Raw genomic sequence first — 8631 nt, forward strand, 5'->3', positions numbered from 1 at the left:
TCCCCTACTCCCTGCATGCACATCCACATCTCTCTGCTTCTAGCCTCTCCCACCCCTCCTGAATCCTTATACTCATTCTACAATAACTGTTTTATACAATATTTAGCCTTGTGGGACTGAGTTCACTCAGCATGATGCTCTCCAGTCCCTCCCAAGTTAGATAATAATTTACGAAGTTATTGCTTCTGTGTGATGCACAGTAATCCATTTCTCAATCCATTTGTTTGTGGTTGGACATTTGGGCTGTTTCCATGTTCTCGCGATGGTGAATAATGCTGCTATGAGCATTGGCATTTAGTGTTTTAAAGGGATGATCATCTCCTATTTTCATTCTAAATTCAGTAAGATGTGAGTAAATGATGAAGATGTTTATGCAAAAGATATGGGCTTTTTTCAGTAGACAGATAAACATCTGATGGGTATGCTTTTAAGAAGGTTCTGGAACCAATCTTGTCTTTGAGAATATTTGCTTTCCCTTGACTTATGCTTCTAAAAGGGGTGGATTAATTTTTATAAAGAGGCCAGAGCACTGAGTTTTATTTCTCATACATCAAGAAGATGCTTTGTGCCCTTTCCCGAGGCTCCGACAAGATGGCGGAAGTGGAGCAGAAAAAGAAGCAGACCTTCCGCAAGTTCACCTACCGCGGCGTGGACCTAGACCAGCTGCTGGACGTGTCCTACGAGCAGCTGATGCAGCTGTACAGCGCTCGGCAGCGGTGGCGGCTGAACCGGGGTCTGCGCAGAAAGCAGCACTCGCTGCTGGAGCAGCTACGCAGGGCCAAGAAGGAGGCGCCCCCGATGGAGAAGCCCGAGGTGGTGAAGATGCACCTGCGGGACATGATCATCCTGCCATAGATGGTGGGCAGCATGGTGGGCGTGTACAACGGCAAGACTTTCAACCAGGTGGAGATCAAGCCCGAGATGATTGGACACTACCTGGGTGAATTCTCCATCACCCACAAGCCCGTCAAGCACGGCCGGCCTGGCATCGGCGCCACCCACTCCTCCCGCTTCATCCCGCTCAAGTAGCCCTGTGACAATAAAGGTCGTGGACGAACCACCTGTGTGCCAAAAAAAAAAAAAAAAAAAAAAAAAAAAAAACAACACAAAAAAACCGAAAAAAAAAAAGATGCTTTGTGTGTTTTTTAAACATATTTTCCTACATCTTTCCACCTTCACTGCTGAGGTTGATGCAGTAGAATCCTTGTGTACCTCAGTCACTGCTCCTTCCAGATGATACCCAGCCAACGCCTGTGGGTGAGGATGGCTCATCTTTCAAAATGGATTTGATGGCAGCAGAAGAGTAGTCAAGCCTGGGCATATGCAAGGAGAACGCACCTGTCACCAAACTGAATTTTTAAACTGATTGTCAGTGGTCTTGTCCAAGAGAGTCAGCGTGTGTCCTTATGTTCCCTGTCTAGCCCTCCTTATGGACATTCCCTTCTCGAAGGGAAAAACAAAGTTGAATCTTATTGCATGTTTTGGGATGATACTTGGCATTTACTATGATGCCATTGTGTGTTGGACTGATAATTAGCGCCTGTGTGGTTCGATCCACCTGCTACTCTGTGGGAGGGAGATGAGACAGTTTCCTCCCCTAGAGATTTACAGCTGTGGAAACCTGAAGGAGGGTCACCATGAGTTGGAGGTGTCGCCGTCACAATGGTTTTGGGTTTTGGTTTATGAAAATGTTGATCACAGAGCAAAGTTATTAATAAATACTTGACATCTCTACCTTCTACTTTCTCTCTAAGAGGAAAAGAAATGTCCTGTTTTCCTTGGTTCAGTGTAACATTTGTCTGTGTGTAAAGTAAAGTACTCCAGTGGCAGAGTGCTTTCAGAGTTGTGCTAATGGAAAGATCAGCGGTTTGAATCCACCAGCTGCTCTGAAAGAGAAAGTTGTGAAGATTTATAGCATCAAAAACCCAATCGAGAGAGACTGTGAGTCAGAATTGATTGTTGTAGTTGTTGTTAGATGTCATCAAATTGAGTATGACTCATAGTGACCCTGTGAACCACAGATCTGAACCCTGACCTATCCTGTGCCTTCCTTATCATCTCTGACACACTTGAGCCCATTGCTGCAGTCTCTGTGACAGTCGTTCTCATTGAGGGTTTTCATTTCTTTACTGACCCTCCACCGTTCATCATGGAAAAGGCATTATGCTCTTCCCCAAGGAACAACCTCTCCTAGGAACATGCCCCAAATATGTGAGATGAATTTTCTGCATCTTGCTTTTTAGAAACACTCTGGCTGGACTTTTCCCAAGACATATCTCTTTGTTTTTTTGGCAGTCCATGGGATATCCAGTACTTTTTTCCAACAACACAACTCAAATGCATCAATTTTTCTTCTCTCATCCTTATTCTTATCCAACTCTCTGACACATAACAAGTGACTGAAAAGACAATGGCCTTAATCAAGTACACACGAGTCCTCAAACTGACATCATTTCTTCTCAGTAATTTGGAGAGGTCCCCAACAGAAGACTTGCCCAATGCAGTAAGTCTCCTGATTTCCTGATTCCTGGTACCAAGGATGTTGATTCAAGTAAGATGAAATCCTTGACATTTTCCATCTTTTCTCCATCTATCATTATGTTATGAAGCTCTAGTGACCCAATAGTAGGAAGCTACACTGAAATCTCAAAGGCATGAAGCTGGACTCCACAGGAGTAGCTCAAGCAATCTCTTCACATGTGATTTACTGCCTCTGAGAACCTACTCCAGTAGTGGTCAGTGGTCAGTAGAGTCAGTGGTGGGTCAGTTCCAACTTGACAGCATACAACAACAACATCATGATGTTGCCTATTGAATTCATAGCAGTGGGTTCTATGCCTCAGTGTATTATAGTGAAGAATTACTGAAGAATATCAAAGATATCAATTAAGCCAAATTCCTTGTCCCTGGACCAATATGAAATAGCTGATAGATAGAGAAGAGAGTGGCATTATCAGTGATTTCATTTTACTCAGATCTGCCCACATCCATGGAGGCATCAGGCAAGAATTCAAAAGGCATGTCCCACTGGAAAAATGGACTGAAATTGACTGTCAACAACCTCTTTATAAAGTACTGAAGGACAAAGATGTCAGATTAAAGGCTAATAGGGAACTAATCCAAGCTGTGTTGTTTTCAGTTGTTTCCCTTCCATGTGACATTTGAACAATGAATATGGAGGACTGAAGAAGAATTGATGCTTTTGAATTGTGGTGAAGAGTTTAGGATATACCATGGATTGCCCAAAGAACAACAAAATCTCTTCTTTTTTTTTGAGCAAGTGCATCTCCTTTGAGGTGAGAATAATGACACTTCATTTCACATACTTTGGGCGTGTTGTCAGGAGTGGGCATCCTTGTAAAGAGGCATGATGATGAGTAAGGTAGGCAGTCAGTTTGAGGCAGGAGTATCATCACTGAGATGGATTGTCTTAGTGCCTATTAGAACAGTGGGCTCGAGAGGTGAGAGGTCGTGAGGATGACACACGTTACCACCAGGTTCCCATTTGTTGTTCTTAGGGTCGCTGTGAGTTGTACCTGACGACACCTAATAAATCCTTAGGCCCACTGTGAACTGAGGGTGATTATAGACACTAATGTCAGTGACAGTGGAATGCTGTGCCTATTTAATCTTCTAGGTCTAAACAATATCTTCTGTTTGGAATAGAGTGACATACATTAATTTCTCATATATCTACCAGCTAATTTCAGGACTTTCCCTAAGACACTTCATCGTCTTCAACTGTAAAATAGGAACAGATGAATAAAATCCTCTTTCTTTATAGTGATTAAAACACAGGCTTTGGAATCTGAAATACCTGAGTTTGAGTCCTGATACTGCCACTTGCTACTTGTGTGCTACCTTTGTGTCTTGGTGCTTAATTTTAGCTCTCTCATTCTTAGCTTCTTCACCTGTAAAGGGTGTAAAATACCTGAAAGGTGTGTTATAAAATGAAATGGAAACATTTATGTGGACAAAATGGCTGAGATAAAACATTCACTCATTGCTGTCTCTGGTGACCTAGGGGTAAGATACTGAGCTGCAATTCCAAAGACACATAGTTTAAATCTACCAGCTGCTCTGTGAGAGGATGGACAATCTCCTCCTGTGCTATTAACTGCCTCTGAAAACCCACTGGAGAGTCGTATGTGGGTTAGTTCTAACTCAACGGTACACAACAACAACATTGCTGTCTAGTCTGAACAGACTCATTCACTCTTCAAAGATGGGTGAGCTGGGCATATAGCAAGCACTCAATAAATACAGCTGTTGTTGTTATGTGCTGTCCGGTCACTTGTGACTCATAGGAACCCTAGGTACATTAGCTCTGAAGCGTGCCCTATCCTGGGTCAATCTTATCATCTCCAAAAGACCTAATCTCATTCCTCCAGTTACTGAGTCAATCCATCTCATCCTGCATCTTCCTCTCCTGTGCTGTCCTTCCATCCTCTCCAAGGACTGGTCTTTCTTGGCCACGTGCCCAAAGTATGTGAGATGGAGCCTCAAAATTCTTGCCTCCAGGGAGAAGCCTGGTTTCACTTTCTCAAGGAAAGACCTGTTCTCCTGGCAGTCTACAGTATGTTCAACACACTTTTCCAGCACCACAATTCAAAGGCATCGATCCTTCTATTGTCCTTCGTTATTGTCCAGCTCTCAGATGCATAACAGGTTATTGCGAAGACCATGGCCTGGAACAGGTGTACCTTAGTCTCCAGACTGACTTCTTTGCTTTCGAGTACTCTAGAGAGGTCCCTGACAGCAGATTTTCCCAATGCACTTTGTCTTGATTTCCTGACTACAGAGTGCCAAGAGTGCTGATTATGGAACCAAGCAAGCTGAAGTTATCAACAATCTCAATCTCTTCTCCGTCCATCATGAAGCTGCCAGTTGTCCCAGTGGTGAGAATCTTTGTTTTCTTGACATTGAGCTTCAATCTATGTTGAAGACTACAGTCCTGGACCTTCAGCAGCAAATGCCTCATGTCCTCTTTAGTTTCAGCAAAGTTGTATCATCTGTATAATGCAGGTTGTTGATGAGTCTTCCTCTAATCCTGATGCCACATTCCTCCTCATAAAGTCCAGTTTCCTGAATGATCTGTTCTTATAGATTAAGTTATAGTTCTAATAGATCTGTTCAATATAGATCAAAAAAGTATGAAGACAGGATGCATCCCTAACACACTTCCTGATCCTGAACCGTGTTTCCCTGCTCTATTCTGACTACTGCTTCCTGGTCCAAGTATAGGTTTTGCATGCGCACAATCACGTGTCCTAGGATCCCCATTCTTCTCAAGGTTAGCCAAAATGTGTTGGGATCCACTCAGTCAAATAAATGCCTTTGTATAGTCAATGAAACAGACTTTTCTTGGGTACTCTCTGCTTACGACTAAGATTAATTTAATATTGGCTATGATGTCCCTAGTGCCACGGGCTCTTCTAAATCCAGCCAGCAAGATTTTCACTGCCAAAACAAAGGGAGTTCGGACCCACTGGCTGCTCTGTAGGAGAAAGATGGGCAATCTCCTTACGTGCCATTTACAGCCTCTGAACACCTGACGGAGGGTCAGTTAGGAGTCAGTTCCCACTCAGTGGCACACAACAACAACTTTTTTTCCAGAGGAAAAAAAATGCTATTTTTACATTGATTTTGGTTATTTCTTTAATACATTTTAATATATTGATTTCTGTGTACCAGCTAATGTTCCAAACATGTCAAAAATAGACTTTTCATTTGCGTTGCTACCCAAAAAGTATTGGTTTTAAAAAATGTAATTAGAAATAGAGGCACATTTTAAGAATTTGTCCAAGATCACACTGTTGATAACTGGCAAAGCTAAATCTTATAGAGTTAACATTTGCATATGTAGTATCTGTTGGCATTTTATAAATAGTGTGAGCTAATTCAATATGGTTTTTTGGATCTTAGGAAAATTTGAAGACATTTTAGAGCATTTTTTTTACATACTGTTACTGGTTTGCATAAAATCCTTTATATGTGGTTTATTTATGTACATTGTGTTTTTTTTCTGGAAAAACAATCACTTTATTATAAACAGTAAGTAGCTTATTTTTTTCACATTTTCTTAAATCTCTATGAGGAACTACTAAAGGACAAAACACTAACATCTTGGCTTCAGTGACAATTCTCCAAGGTGTACATTGTATTTTATAGTCTCTCATTTTCATCATGTTTCATTCATGTACATTATGTTTTACACAATTGTTCATGCATTGTATTTTATATAATTAATTACTATTGATCTATGTCCATTATCTGAGAGTTGGACAATGAATAAAGATGATAAAATAAGAATTGAAGCCTTTGAATTGTGGTGTTGGAGAAGAGCACTGAATATCCATCCTATGGACTCTCAAAAGAACAAACAGGTATGTCTTGGAGAAGGTGCAGCCAGAGTGCTCCTTGGAGGCAAAGATGATAAAGCTTCATTCATCTCACATACTTTGGGCATGTTGCTAAGAAAGGCTATTGCCGGAAGAGGGACATGCTTGGAAAGGTGGAGGGGGGCCAAAGGAGAGGAAAACCCTCGAGATGGGGTGACACAGTGACTGTGGCAATGGGCAGCACTTTGTCAGGGACTGTGACTATGGCACAGGAAAGGACAGAGTTCAAATCTGCTGTTCATGGCATTGCTATGAATTGTACTGTACTTAGTGGTACCTAACAACAATAAAGCGTATTATCATCCTGTCTTTTCAAGTCTCTGTTGTATCTTTCCTTTCCTTTCACCCCCTCGTCCACCCCTCTTCACCCTTTACCCTTCCCCTTTTCAATACTTATACATATCTTCCTCAGTTATCCTTCTATTTTCACAATAATGATTTTATGCAATATTTAATCTTATAAGACTTAGTTATTTCACTCAGCATAAGGCTCTCTAGACTCTCTCATGTAATATATCTTATGAAATCATTGTTTCTTAGTACTATAGACTAATTCCATTGTGTATGTACCACAATTTCCCTATCCATTTGTTTGTGGATAGGCATTTGGGCTGTTTCTATTTTCTTGTTATTGTGAATAACGCTGCTATGAACATAAATGTTCATATCACCATTTGTGTGTCAATTCTGATTTCGTTGGAGTATATTCCTAGCAGTGGAATAGCTGGATCATGTGGGATTAACTCTCTACTTTGCTGGCACTTTCAGAGCTCTGGTGGCTACGAATCAAAAGGGTGGGCGGTTCAAACTCACCAGGCTCGTTTGGAGAGACAAATGTGGCAGTCTGCTTAAAAATTGAGAGCCTTGGAAAGTAGAGGCAGCTCAGTTCTGCTGCATAGGGGAGCTCTGGGTTGGAAATGCCTGGAGGGCAGCAGATTTGATGATACTTCAGCCAGTTTGAGCAGACTGCCAGTTTTTGTCACCAGGGTGTGCTGTGCTTCCACAAATCTGCAGTGAGCGCAGCTGCAGTGGAGCTGGAAGTGAACCTGCAAGGCTTTTGTCACTGCGTAGAGACCACAGGCTCTTCCCTGTTGCTGCTTCTCCATCCCCTGGGCTACTGCATGAGTTTCCAAGTTCTTTTCCTGCTAACTGGTGTTCTGGTGTAAATGAAGGAGCTAGAGCCTTCGGCTTGTTAGGAGTGTCTGACGCCCCTGAAGAGCTCTGTGCTGCCCAGCATCCTGATGCAGCCTTCACATTCATTATTTTGCGAAATAAGAAATCAGTATGAGGTCTTGAAATTGATGGCTTTTTAAGATGTATTATTAACAACAGCTTGTTAAACTTGCCACTGCTTTTAGTACTTGATTTTCATTGTCTTTTGTGCTGTTTGCTAAATTCCTGATGAACTTGGAATTAATCAGGGCCATGTTTAAATACCCATGGGTTTGATTGACAAACTCCTGGACAATATAAATGTTTTATGAAGAATATTAATATTTCTATAACCAACATAGCTTTTAATTTTGGATAAGTATTGTCCAAGACCCTGGTTACAGATCATCATTTATAGATGAAAAGTTATATGTGGCATGGCTATGTAACAGAATAATGTAAAAAGCTATAAAGTCTCAGAGAGGTTGTATACACACACAACCACACCATGGCAGTTATAATGTCTCTGGTGTACTGATACAACATTATATAATAAATTAAGACAACTTTTCATGTTTTTCATCATTTTTAATTAAATTCATCTTTTGGTGGTAATGATTCTAGAAAATTGGGTTAGTGCGAAGCTGAAATAATTAGCTCACCAGAATAAAGTTAGCAGCATGGCAAGACGATCCCGTCAAAGCTGAGCATGCTTCGTTTCTGTGTAGTCTGTAGTTTCCTTTGCGGGGAATCATTAGGTTCTACACATTTTCAGGGGTGTGTGCTCAAGAGTTGGGGCTGCTTTGTCACTTATCTTGGGAAATGACTTTCATTACTTTGGTAAAGATACTTCTTTTTCCAGAAAACACATTTCTAAGCAAATGTTTTGGTCACCACATTCAACGTGAGATAACAGCTTTCAGAGAGATGATAACATGAACTTTTGACAAGCTTGACTAAGTTGTTGTTGTTGTTATGTGCCATCGAGTTGTTTCCGACTCATAGCGACCCTATGCACAACAGCCCTAAACCCTGCTCTATCCTGCGCCAACCACACTGCCTCTGACACACCCATCCC

The 8631-nt window shown here is 41.4% G+C and overlaps 1 pseudogene; it reads left to right on the forward strand.

The window, feature by feature from the left end:
• The first annotated feature begins 591 nt into the window (after positions 1-591).
• On the forward strand, positions 592-1029 carry LOC102866518 (annotated as a pseudogene).
• Positions 1030-8631: the final 7602 nt, after the last annotated feature.

This window comes from Elephantulus edwardii, unplaced genomic scaffold (genome assembly GCF_000299155.1).
Source record: "Elephantulus edwardii isolate Elephantulus edwardi_28Jun2011 unplaced genomic scaffold, EleEdw1.0 scaffold00150, whole genome shotgun sequence".
NCBI classification, from domain to species: Eukaryota; Metazoa; Chordata; class Mammalia; order Macroscelidea; family Macroscelididae; genus Elephantulus; species Elephantulus edwardii.